Source organism: Temnothorax nylanderi, unplaced genomic scaffold (assembly GCF_030848795.1).
Source record: "Temnothorax nylanderi isolate EJ_2023f unplaced genomic scaffold, tnyl_v1.0 TNYL_tig0217_pilon, whole genome shotgun sequence".
NCBI lineage: Eukaryota > Metazoa > Arthropoda > Insecta > Hymenoptera > Formicidae > Temnothorax > Temnothorax nylanderi.
The window spans coordinates 76,542-90,429 of record NW_027249279.1 but is presented as its reverse complement, the minus strand read 5'-3'; positions in this window follow the sequence as shown (position 1 = coordinate 90,429).

Here is a 13,888-nt window from a genome sequence, read left to right as displayed (position 1 = left end):
TATGTTCACTATCACTAACGTGATGACGCAAACAAGTTGAACGAGCCTCTATTTTATGAAACGCCGAGTATTTTACGGCAGGAATACTTTATTTTAATAGATAAAGATAATAATATAAAATGTCCTAGATGTGAGAAGACGTTTTTTCGTAAAGTTCATATGAACCGATTAAGACATCACTTAAAAGAACACAACGTATTTGATGCAAATAACCATTTTAATAAAGAACTGAAGAAACATTTCATAATCCTACCATGCTTAAATAAAGGTTTATGTAAACGTTGCAAGTCAGATATTTGTTACGTTTCAGGTTCCGGACTTACTGTTCATAAAAATTCATGTAATTAAGATTTTAGCAACAGTTAGTGACCATAATTTCGATAAAACTTGGCAGGATTTACAGAGAAAGTTTCGCCGAATATAATGATACCCCTATTCGGATGCAGACCGTCTACCGTTTCCGAGATATTTTAACAATAAATTTAGTGGCGTCTTTAGTATCGTAGTCAATATTGTTCTGAATGGTCACTGTCTTAAAATCTTGCTGTATGTTCACTATCACTAACGTGATGACGCCAACAAGTTGAACTAATATATACCTATGAGTAGACTATAGTCCTTAACCGAGGTATTTTTGAAACTTTTAATTTTCCGAAGAGCACCTACAATAAAAATATGTTCAAAATAAGTTTAGAACTAAGCTTAAAAATAAAGAGTAAATCAACAGCAAAATAATAATTTAATTTTCGACTGCACAGAAGCACAGAAAGTGAACTGGTCTACTCATACGAATTAGAGATGACAAAAATTATAAAAAATGCACAGTAGCAACATTATATGTCTCACCATAAAAAGAAAAATGTTCACGGAAAAAAAAATTTTCACCGTTGCAGCTAATCATGGTTTGCTGAAATTGCATTTGCTGCTGCAGCAAAAGAATTTGCCACTGTTGTTATTACATCGGTTTCTTAGCAAAGTAAACTTGTCTGCTATGATCATATCGATCACAAACTGTAAGTTTGTAACGATGCGCCCCTTTCAATAAGACATCGTTCCCGGCCACCACTCGCCGAATGCCGCCCGACCGACCCTCCGTCGGGCGAGGACAGGGCGCGGTGCGCCCACATTTTTAAACACTCGAAACGCACCGTGTGCGCGGGAAACCCGCCGCACCGGTGCCTTCCCGCACGACGCCGACGAGCGCCGACGGGGGCCGATCCCCGCCGAAGACGAACGCGCGGGACCGCGCCGCTCCCACCACCACGCGGCACGCCTGACGATCGGCCTCCCTCCTGCCGAACTCGCCGCGCCGAGCGGTATATAAGCCGGCACGCGCGGCGAGACGGCACTTCGTCTATACCACGGCATTCCGCCTGTTCCTGACGAAGCCTACCCGCCGGCTCCTAGGGCGACACGCAAAACGAGGTCCAGAGTGTGGGCCTCGAATGAGGGTTCTCAAGTGTCCCCGAACTCCAGTCCACTTGCTCCCGACGGCCACGGCCCAACGAGGTCGAGCGTGCTCAGCCTCGTCGCGAGGGTTCTCATCGCCGTGACCCCGGGACTCCGCATTCCTCCGCTATCCATATCGCGCTCCGTATTATTTCGCCGAACCGAGTGCATATGCACGACCGCCCGTTGTAACCTACCGCGTTCGCTAGTATCTGTAAAGCCGCGTCCAGTCTTATTCCGCATAGCGTACCGAGTGCACATGCACTACCGACCGTTGTAATATACCGCGTTCCGCGATTATCTGTGAAGCCGCGGCCCGTCTTAGTCCACCTAGCGCCCGAGTGCACATGCACTACCGACCGTTGTAACACACCGCGTCCCGCTAGTATCCGTAAAGCCGCGTCTAGTCTTAGTCCGCATAGCGTACCGAGTGCACATGCACCACCGACCGTTGTAACGTACCGCGTTCCGCGATTATCTGTAAAGCCGCGTCCCGTCGCATTCCGCCTAGCGCCCGAGTGCACATGCACCACCGACCGTTGTAATATACCGCGTTCCGCCATCCATTGTCTGTAATCTCGACCCCGAGTCAACTAAAATAACCCGTGTGAAATACCAACTGATTATTGTCTCTGGGCCTTTCATCGAACTCCCGATCCGACGAACCAGTCCGCGTTCGATATTAAAGTCAGGCCGTTACAAGTTCGGTATCTTAGCTAACAGCTGTAACTAACACAACAAAAGTATGTACAATTCAGTCTGTGTGATTCATGGCTTTATGCAGTCTTCCAAGTTATACATTAGTAATAAGTAAAGACTCAATTCCTTTTTAGACGCGGCTACATGATAGTTTTCACGCCTCCAATAATTAAGGCACCTGTACATAGTTCGCAGTTCGCGAAACGCAAGATACATCACGCACTATCCACGCACAGTCTATACATGTAAATATAACCTCTATACACATCAGAGAGGTTTGATTGACATGTAAACTGGGCGTGTCTTCTTCTTTTTCCTATAATGAGTTTGGCTCTCAAGCAGTACTGCTCAGTGCTCCAAACACGGCCAATAGACTGTGCGTCGACAGTGCGTGCATCTTTGCGTTTCGCGAACTGCGGTACTAATAAAAAGTATAGATGGGTAATGTGTCACCTCTTTTTATTACACATATAACGTGATAATTGTACGCTAGTTTAAAAAAATACGACTATATTTTTTTCCCGTTCATTTGTGGTACATACAGGAAAAAAGGTTCATCAGAAAGCTCATTACGAGGTTCAAAAATATATACTATTGCTGTAAACAGGGTACGCGTACCTCGCCTCGGGACGACGCGACGTTAATTGAATTTTTAGACCCACGTCATTCGGCGTGACTTTTCATAAACTGTAGACAATTTTATTGATGTTTCAGTTCTACGGACAAAATCTGCTATCCTCTCAAACAATGATTTGTTTAATTGAAATCTAGATATTGTTGCTCCAAAGTCTGCTTGATCAACTCCTGCTCCTTCAAGCGTTTGTCTTTGTTCAGTTGTTAGGTTTACAGATCTTGACCAACCTAATAAGTTTTTTGTTGGTTTTAATCCTGCTCCTTCCTCTGTTGGAACTAAATTTTGTGGTAAGTTCCAATTTCTTTCGCGTCCCGGATTGATGGTTTAAAATAGGTCCTCTCTAATAGATTGAGAATTACTAGTGCTACCATACTTTCGTATTCATAGTGAGTCTCTGCACCTACTCGATCGAAATGACAATGTTTATTTGCCCATACGGGAAAAGCAATCTTGTATTGAGTCCCTGCTCCATCAGAGGTATCTCCAATTGAGCGTAAATACTCATCAATTGACAAAGATAAAGGGTAGTTTTCCCCTTTTACGTAATCCAGGAACTTTTCTTCCTCATAATTCTTGTACTACCCAGTGAACACAGTTTCTAACAATTTTATAACTGAGAAGTTACAAGTAATATTACGTCTGTTATACTCTATACAACGTAATAATAATATAAAAAGTAATTTATAAGTAATATTACCAGAGTCACATTTAGAATACATATTAGATATATAAAAACTTCTATTCAGGTAATATTGCATAAGAAGATTTGTAATATTACGAAAATGTAATTTGTAAGACATAGGTGATATTACAAACGTTATTTGCAAAACACGTTAATGTTATATTAATTTTGTACACAGTGTGTACTTATCCATCAGGGGTCGGAAAATGGATCATAATCAAATCGAGTCATACCATATTTTTATCGCTGATTAGATGTAATAAGAATACAATTATGCTTTAAGGTTAATAGCTCGCTCCCCGAACGCAGCCATAAGTGGAAGTTCCCGTTTAGGCCGAAACTACTGCAATACTCTGGAAGAAATTTTGACCGTTTTTCCCACGGTTAAGCAACTTTAACATTTTGGTTAATGCCCCTTATGTGAAAATTATCTTTGCGTAACCATGAATATCGACAGAACTAATTGAGAGTATAACTTAAAAAATTTTGAAATAGATAGAATAGCCAATTGCGATTTTTAGTTACGCGGGGTAAATTAGAAATATCGCTTATAAAATTAGGGTTACGAATCCAAATAATTTGATTACTAATCGTGGGCCCCAAAGTGGATTGCTTAACCGTCTTTATTTTTCCCATTGTAGATATAATAAGTATAATTAATTAAGAAACTGACTCACATTGAAATATGAGAAGAATAATCCGCGATTGTGTTTGGTAAATTTATTAATTGTGCAAGGTTTTCGACACCTGTCGTGCAACGCGTCGAATTTCGCCTTCGAAAAGGAGCGATCTGGACCGCGCGCCGCGGAACTCGGCGCGAGAAGCCGCGATCGTCATCACCATCGCCGTCGCCGCTGCCGTCGCTGCCGCAAGGAAGTGAGGAAGGAGGAAACGCAACAGATATTTCTTCACGGTTTGTAATTTGCATCGAGAGGAGAAGCAGCTTCAGCTGAAGGACATTCACGCAGATTTGCTGTGCAGCTGCATTGTTCGCGTCACTCGTAGCCTGTATAGAAAGTCGTCCGAGACTGAGGCCGACTTGATTTAAAGCGGGAAAGAAGACCCTGTTGAGCTTGACTCTAGTCTGGCACTGTAAGGAGACATGAGAGGTGTAGCATAAGTGGGAGATGGCAACATCGCCGGTGAAATACCACTACTTTCTCATCGTTTCCTTACTTACTCGGTTAGGCGGAGCGCGTGCCTCGAGGGCTTCGTGCCCCGGCGGTCACGGTGTTCTAGAGCCAAGCGTGTCAGAGTGGCGTGAGGCCTCGCGGCCGATCGCCGTTAATACTCCCGCGTGATCCGATTCGAAGACATCTGTCAAAGAATAACGCAGGTGTCCTAAGTCCTAGTTTTACCCTACTGATGACCAGTCATTGCGATAGTAATCCTGCTCAGTACGAGAGGAACCGCAGGTTCGGACATTTGGTTCACGCACTCGGTCGAGCGGCCGGTGGTGCGAAGCTACCATCCGTGGGATTATGCCTGAACGCCTCTAAGGCCGTATCCTCTCTAGTCAAAGGTGGCAATGATATCTCTAGGAGTCTCGTGAGTCGAAAGGCTCAAAACAATGTGACACACTACTAGGCGGCCGGTCCTCGCGGGCCGGTCCTCGCGGGCCGGTCGTCGCACGAGCCCGGTTTCAAGCTGATTCGTCAAAAAATTGAATCATACAGAAATACGGATATCTCTACAAATAGTAGACCTTCTTCAGATCGTGCATTAGACGATGTAGTCTGTATGGAAATAAACACTCCAACTCATTCGACATCTATTAATGTTACTAACAACGAATCAGTCGTTGGTGACAATTTTGGACGTATCTGCCCTTCGGATTCACAGTTTTCATCTGTCACTTCACGTACTTCACCTGTAGTTGAGAATTATGAAGAAGATGCGGTGCAGGTTGAAATGGAGCAACATACTGCCTCTTCAGGTTCAAATTTCTCAGAGATTGATGATATAGAAAACGATATAGAAAACGCAGACATTGATGATATAGAAAATCAAAATTTGGATTTGGATGAAAACAAAAGTGAGAACAATTTACAAAGTGAATTACGATCTTGGGTAAATACAGAGAGGATTTCTCACAGATCTGTTAAAAAATTATTAACAATATTGCGTAATAATGGACATAAAACTTTGCCTCAAGACGTCCGAACTTTAATGCACACACCTCGAATTAGTGAAATTACGACTACGGTGGGAAACGGGAAACTTCTTATGTACATTTTGGACTTGTCACCGGTCTTCAGCGGTCAATAGAAAAATATTTCGTACAAGTTCTAGATTCTGTGAAATTGTTAATTAACTGTGACGGAATGTCTTTGTCGAAAAGTTCTGGGAGCCAATTTTGGTCTATTTTGGTGTCCATCCAAGCGGATGTTTATATGAGACCTTTTGCTGTAGGAATTTATCACGGGTACTCGAAACCAACAAATGCAAATGAATTTTTACGACCTTTTGTTAATGAAATGACAGAAATTCAACAAAATGGTTTTTTTTTATAACGGAAAGAAATGTTTAGTTGAAATTGCAGGCATTGTCTGTGATGCTCCAGCAATGGCTTTTGTGATGTCTACAAAAAGCCATTCTGGTTATTTTAGCTGTCATAAATGTACTCAGGAAGGAGAATACATTAACTCCGTAGTTTTTCCAGAAACAAATTTTACAATGAGAACCGACGAATCATTTCGTAATAAACAACAAGAAGAACACCATACAGGTGATACAATTTTACAGAAACTGAATATCGATATGGTTATTCAAATTGCAATTGATTACATGCACTTAATATGTTTAGGAATTATGAAACGTCTTCTCCTTTTCTGGGTGAAAGGTCTGAACATGTTGTTTAAGTAAAAATAATCAAAAATATTTGTCTGATGCAATTGTAGCAACTAAATCGTCAATTTCAATTGAATTTTCAAGATTACCTCGCACTTTAACAGAGGTCGATAAGTGGAAGGCTACAGAATTCCGATTATTTTTGCTTTATATAGGCCCAGTGATTTTGAAGTCAATACTGTCTGCTGCATATTATATTCATTTTCTTACATTGAGTATTGCAATAAGGATATTATGTGATCTGAATACATGTATAGCATTAAACGATTATGCTCGTCAATTATTAGAATATTTTGTTAAGATTTATGAAGTTTTGTACGGACAACAATTCATGTCGTATAATATCTACAATTTATTACATTTGCCTAACGAAGTTAAAACTTTTGGTCCATTAGACAAATTTAGTTGTTTCAAGTTTGAAAACTATTTAAAAAGTTTACGAGACAAAGTTCAAAATTCTCCAAAGCCATTGGAACAAATATCTAATAGATTGCACGAAGAAAATGAAATTCCCGTTGTAAAAGAATCAAAATCATATCCAATTATACATTATGCACAGACAGAAACGCATATTAAGTGCATTGAATTTAAAGATTTTACAATTACAAGTAAACACCCGAATAACTGCTGTTTGTTAAAAACTAATGCGATACTAGTTATAAGCCAAATTATCATAAATGAGAATAAACTATATCTTATTGGTGATTATTTTCTCTTGTACTCGCCGTCTAAAGGTAATATTTATTTTCTTATTTTCATAATTTTTGCACATATTATTTTATTATTTTCAAAATGGTGCTAAAAAGAATGACATTAAATAAAGTGGAGTACGTTGTAGAAGTAGGGAAAATGCAAGAAAAAAATTTTAATTTTGTTTCGCTGTTTTAACCTCAATATTATTATATTTAGAATAAAATAAAAATAGAACAGTTATAAAATTTACAAGAAACTAAACTTTATTTTTATTTATAATAAATAGAGGTTTACTATTTGTAAAAAAAAAATATATCGAAAACAGCAATCAAATTTGGCGCCTCAAATCAGGAACCAATAACGCAACTCCGCGACTAAGCGCGTACAAGGGTCCGTTCCGAGTTACGCATGAAGCGTTGTAAACATCATTCTGTCTTCGTTGCACATCGTATATCAAACGAAGATAAAGCGATGCTCCATCCAATTCATATATCTGTAAAGGAATTTTGATCTTTAAGCATATTTAAATTAAACAGGTTTTCTAATTTTCATGAACATGAACTTAATTTAAATATACTTAAAGATCAAGATTCCTTTACAAGTATCTGATTTTTCAAACAGATGCGCATAGTAATATTACTACTCGTTACTTTTATTTTCGAAATACCACTCCTTTAATTTTTAACTTCGTATTTGAAATTTCATATACGGTATCTGCATAAAAACTTCCTACATTTTTATATTATTTGTAATATAGATTTTTTTAACAGTGCACATACTATAGGATTTTTAGCACTTGGATGGGGAAACCGAACGCAGCCTAGAAAGAGCGCGAAATGAGGGGAGTGTTGCGAATAAGTCGAGACTCTGGAATTCCAGTAAACCCAGAGTATCCCGAGGTTTCTGACGTGTATATACATTACCGGGATAAGTACATGGACGGCGATACTCACGAACGAGAAGGAGAACGTCAGAGTGAAGAAAACGTCAATAGATATGATGCAGAATCTTCACCCCCTAATTGGATAAAAGGTCGGACTCTTTCTCGTGAAGAATTACAAATCTTTAATAGATATGCTGCAGAACCCCATCCCCAGCAGAACTCTATACCCCATAATTGCAAAGAAGGTCGCACTCTGACAGCCGAAGACCTACAAATCCTCGAGATTTGCAGAAGGAAACAAAAAACGAATAGAAAATTATATACCTCTATATACAAACATCGGCTGCTCTGCGCCTTTAAAAATTGGCTGCTTTGCGCCCATAAAAATCGGCTGCTTTGCGCCTATAAAAATCGGCTGCTCTGCGCCCATAAAAATCGGCTGCTCTGCGCCTACAAACATCGGCTGCTTTGCGCCCATAAAAATCGGCTGCTCTGCGCCTATACAAATTAATTGCTTTGCGCTTTAAAAAATCTGTTGTGCGTCTATTTTATACAATGTCTCTAAAGACTCAAAATATTATTTTAAAGCCTGCAGACAAAGATATAATTACCCGAGGCGAATGGCTTACGGACGTACATATGGATCATTTCCATAGACTTTTACAAAGTTGTTCAGATTATAGACCTGTCGGTGAAACCGCGCGCTAGGTTTCCGCGGTATTTTGCACTAAAGTCGCCCCGAGTAGTCATAAATAAGCTCTCCGACCAACAGCTGCGGAGGGCAATAGGACAGACGGAACAACGGAGCCCGGAGACGAAGGTGATCCCTGTCCGATCGACGGTGGGTCGCGACATGCCGGTCCTGCTGGACCAGGTAATGGGCGGCGCCAGCGGCGCGGGGGAGCCCCCGGAGGTGACGAGCGATGCCGTGTACGCAGTGATAAGCCCCGTGGTGTCGGCCAGCGACACGATGGAGGGTTCGGCGCACGCGTTGATGACGGGGAGCGCCATCGCGCCGCCGAGAACCGGACCGGGCGCGTTGACCGACCCTCAGCCGGGAGAAGAGACCGGCGGGCTGACAGCGCGGAGCGAGCACGCGGACGCGGACGCCGACCTGACGGCCCTGCAAAGCGTAGTGCAGGCGCTGGAACGCGAGTTGGCGGCGATGCGGGACGACGAGCCAACGGAGCCAGAGGCGACGGCCGGGGCGATGGTCGCGAAGGACGCGGCGAAATTGCTGGGGAGGGGGTCTTCGGACGAGTTTCTGAGCCCCACAAGCGCTGAGGATTCATCAGCGGACGAGGGGAAGAAAACCCCGCAATAGGTTAAGGTTATGAGCGCTCCGAGGATGAGGAACGGTTCCTATTTAAGTTTGCTTATTTCCCATCCGGCGCGAAATTTATGTAGGTTTAAGAAGCTAGCGATAAGTGTGTTTGCGGCCAAGCCCGCCGGGCCATAGGTCATCTAAAATAAGTTAGTTCTCACGGGTGTCGGTCACCAATGTTTTTTAGTTTTTGTTTATTCGGCTCGAGCCATAAATTAGAGATATTTTGGTTTATGCGTGGACCGACGCGTAGCACGCAGTCATTAGGCACGAGCCACGCACAATCTTCAACGATGGAGACACGCATAGCGCGCTCTTGTGGTACGCCAGGCGAGATGAGCGGGTCAAAAATGGTATCCAGGATCGCGTTTGCGAAATCGCGAACCAGGCGCGTTCGTGGAAAAGTAACAGCCCATGACTGACAGGCGGAGCTTGGTAAGCGGTCAGGGAAAGTCAAAATTAGGATCCAAGATCGTGTTTGCGGAATCGCGAACCAGGCGCGCTCGTGTAAAAGTAACAGTCCATGACTGACAGGCGGAGCTGGGTAATCGATCAGGGAAGGTCAAAAGTAGAATCTGAGATCGCGTTTGCAAAATCGCGAACCGGCGGGTATCAGATGAAAACAACCGCCCATGACTGATGGGCGGAGCTCAGTAATCGGTCAGGGAAGGTCAAAAGTCGGAGCCGAGATCGCGTTCGCGGAAACGTGAACCAACGGCTTTCGGGTAAGATTAGCGGCCCATGACTGACGTGCGGGGCGTAGTACGCGGTCAGGGAAGGTCGGTTGCGAGATCGGAGGTCGCGTTTGCGATGTCGGAAACCTGACGCGTTTCTCGGGAAATAATGTGCCATGACGAAGGCACGATACCTGGTATGTGATCATGGTGGGTCGGCGTCGAGCCTGTGACCCGGGTCAACAATTTCGTATCCTGAACATCTTCTACAGGAACAGACCTCGCAAACAAATCTTCAAGCACCTAAAGGTCGATCATGGTAGGTCGGCGTCAACGGCGAACAGGACGCATTGCACCCGGACATCTTCCCCGAGGAAGTCATCCGGGAATATGTATTATTGCATAGTGGAAGCCGTGCGGATAGGTCGGCGTCGTCGGCGGACGATAAACAATGGAGGACGAAACCTGGTGCATTGGCGCCAGGGCGGGGTAGCATCCCGAGCGCGAATCGAGCGGAAATTTCCACCGGAACGTTCTAGAACGCCCGCACGGGGAGATCACGTGATCGGTGAAAGTGAAAGCGTGTACGGCCTGGTACCGCGACGCAGTAAGGCCGCGTGGTGGGGGCCGCGACCGATGCTGGGGAGCCGGAGAGAGCTACGTCGCTCGAGGCAGTCTGTCGGGGATTCTCGTAGAGGTAACACGCATCACGCGCTAACGTTCGTCGCGCGCGTTAAGTCCCGCGATTCAGTATCGGACGCGTAGATAGTTCGCCCCGAGATCCGTAACAACCGGCAACGCCCGCGGAAACGCGTTATGTGCTCGTAACTACAATTAGCGAGAGGTGCTGAGTCACCAATTAGAATAGTGAACTGTGAGGCGAAAGGGTGTTTGTGCCCGGCGACGTGCGTGTCGGCCATAATCTGTAATACGAAGATATGTGAACAACTTCCTGTGGGAAAACGTTATATTGAATAAATTATTCAATCATAGTATAAAATTACTCACGAATTAGCAACTTTCATACCTGATCCATCGGCGGTGATCCATCGAAGTCCCTCGTCGATCCTGGTATGCGGTGAAGCGAGAATCCTGGAGTCGGCAGCGGCGATGATCCAGCGTTGGCAGGAACCTGAAAATAAAGGAGAATTAGTAGAGTTGAGAATTTCGAGGAATTAGAATACTTACCTTCTCGGTGGTACGAGGTCAAACCGAGTGGCGACCGTGAAAAGGAATCTAATAACGGGAATCGGGCGGCCAAATAATAACGTCCGGTCACATCGGAACATGGCGAATACAATTGCCTGATACGATTCAACCTGTATCACAAGATAAAAAACACATTCAAATATTGTATAGTTCGTCACATTGGGTGTGTAGTTATTATGATACAAAAAATATATTTATATATGATTCCTTAAATAATAAAACATTGCATGAAGATCATAAGCAATTCTTGGAAAGATTATTTCCAACATATGACTTTAAAAAACGTCCCGTCAAATTTGCTACTGTGCAACGTCAACCGAACAGTAGCGATTGTGGTGTTTTTGCTATAGCTTTTGCTACTTTATTGTTATTCAATATTAAACCTGACAAAGTAAAGTATGAACATAAGTTTATGCGTTCACATTTGATACAAATTTTGGAAAATAATGTTATTGAACATTTTCCTCAGGATTTGCAATGTGCTAATCCTCAAAAAGTACTTCCATTAGCAGTGATAAGAAACAGAGAGGCTAAAGCGACTGCTCAACGTATGAGAAGACATTTTGAAAGTAATTACGCTAAAGAATGTCGGGTAGAAAAACAGGAGTTAGAAAATTGCGCTACAAAGTAGCAACAATGCAAACAGAATTTACCAAATAATCGTGCTCAAGATTCACAATGTGCTATTTCTCAAAGAGTATTTCCATTAGCGATAATAAAAACGACAGAAACTGAAGCGATTGCTAAAAGTGCAAAGACACATTTTGAAAGTAATTATGCTACAAAATCTCGTGCAGAGCAACAGGATTTAAACAATCGCGCTATTATAAAGCGACAGCGATCCAAACAGAATTTAAAAAAGAAAGTAATTCTGAAGCCTGAAGAAAAAAATATAATTATTCGAGGCCAATGGATTACGGACGATCATATGGAATTTTTCCATACACTTTTGCGAAGTTGTTCAGATTATGAACCTGTCGAAACATGGCGGATCCAATTGCCTCAATTTATTCAACGTATACCAGAAGATAGAAAAAATACACAAATATTGCACAGTTCGTCAGCTCCATTAAATTGTACAGATCCAAAACTTAAAAATATAAATGGACATTGGGTATGTAGTTATTACGATACAACAAAAATATATATCTATGATTCACTAAATAAAAAAGAATTGCACGAACATCATAAGGTATTCTTGAGAAAATTATTTCCAACATACGACTTTGAGAAACATCCTGTCGAATTTCCTACTGCAATATCAACCAAACTGTAATGATTGCGGATTTTTGCTATAGCTTTTGCGATTTCATTATTGTTTAATATTAAACCTGACGAAGTTAGATATGATCATAGAGTAATGCGTTCACATTTGTTGAAGATTTTCGAATCGAATACAATTGAACATTTTCCTCAAGATTCAGAAAGTGATGCTCAGACAGTGCTTCCATTAGCAATAATAAGAGATAGAGAGGCTAAAGCGACTGCTCTACGTATAAATAGACATTTATCTCAGAAAGATTCCTGTGAAAACATTAGTAATACTGGAAATAATTGCGCGAAGAAACGTTGTCGAGAGAAACAGGACTCGTTAGAAAATGATCGTGCTAAAAAACGGCGTCGATATTAGAATTCAGAAAACAATTGTATTAATAATACTAAAATTAATCGCGCTAAGAAACGTTGTCGAGAGGAACAAGATTCGTCAGAAAATGATTGTGCTAAAACACGGCGTCGATATCAGAATTCAGAAGACAATCGTGCTAAAAGACGACATCAATATAAAGACAACATAGCAAATAATCGCCTTAATAAGCGAAAATATTATCTTATACATTCTCAACAAGAACGAGATAGACAAAGAAAATATTATCTTATACATTCTCAGCAAGAACGAGATCGAAAAAGAAAATATTATCTTATACAGTCTCAGCAAGAACGAGATAGACAAAGAAAATATTCTGATCGTAAATGGCTTTATAATAATAATAAGCGATATAATAAGCGATTTTATGAGAGAAAGAATTCTAAATAAGTACCTGCGAACAAAAATCGCGATATTGCCAAAAATATTACTAGAAAATATACAAAGTTTTGGTCACGAAATTACATACAATTTCTTATTCCTGTGGCAATTGAAGACATTGAAAACAAACTTAATATTAAAAATCCTACTGAAAGACGATTAGAAGCCGAAAGAATCTTACGTTGGTGTATGCGTATTCGAGATAGTTTTGTTAGCAAGATCTCTAAAATATTAGCTTTACTTAAAAATATATCAGAAATGTGCTTGACTCTTGCCGCTGAATGCTCTATAAATGACAATAAAATACGTGCATTATGTGGCACATCGCGACATACAGCTTCATCCGAAAATTATTTTATCGACACATATCGTAACATTACTTCATCACAACTGGTAATTAACGAGAAAGGTAAAACTATGAATGTATTATCTTTGCAACAGGCACGAGTCAAAAAATCATGGTTATGCAATGCTCTGTGTAAAATTTATGATGATCCGTTGATGAAGATTCTAATCGATCGTTATGAAAAATTCCTCAAAACGATATGTACCTGTACTTTAAAGAAAATACCACAATTGTTAGCAGATATTCATACATGTACGATAAAGAATTCGGATAGAAAGGGTCACACACATGCTTGTTACATTGATGCAACTTTTTGCAAAGCTCTATTTATTCCTGTTTTATTATTTTCACCTCATTTTCCAATGGTGAGATATATTAAACGTTTAATTTATCAAATGACAAGTTTATACGACAAAATG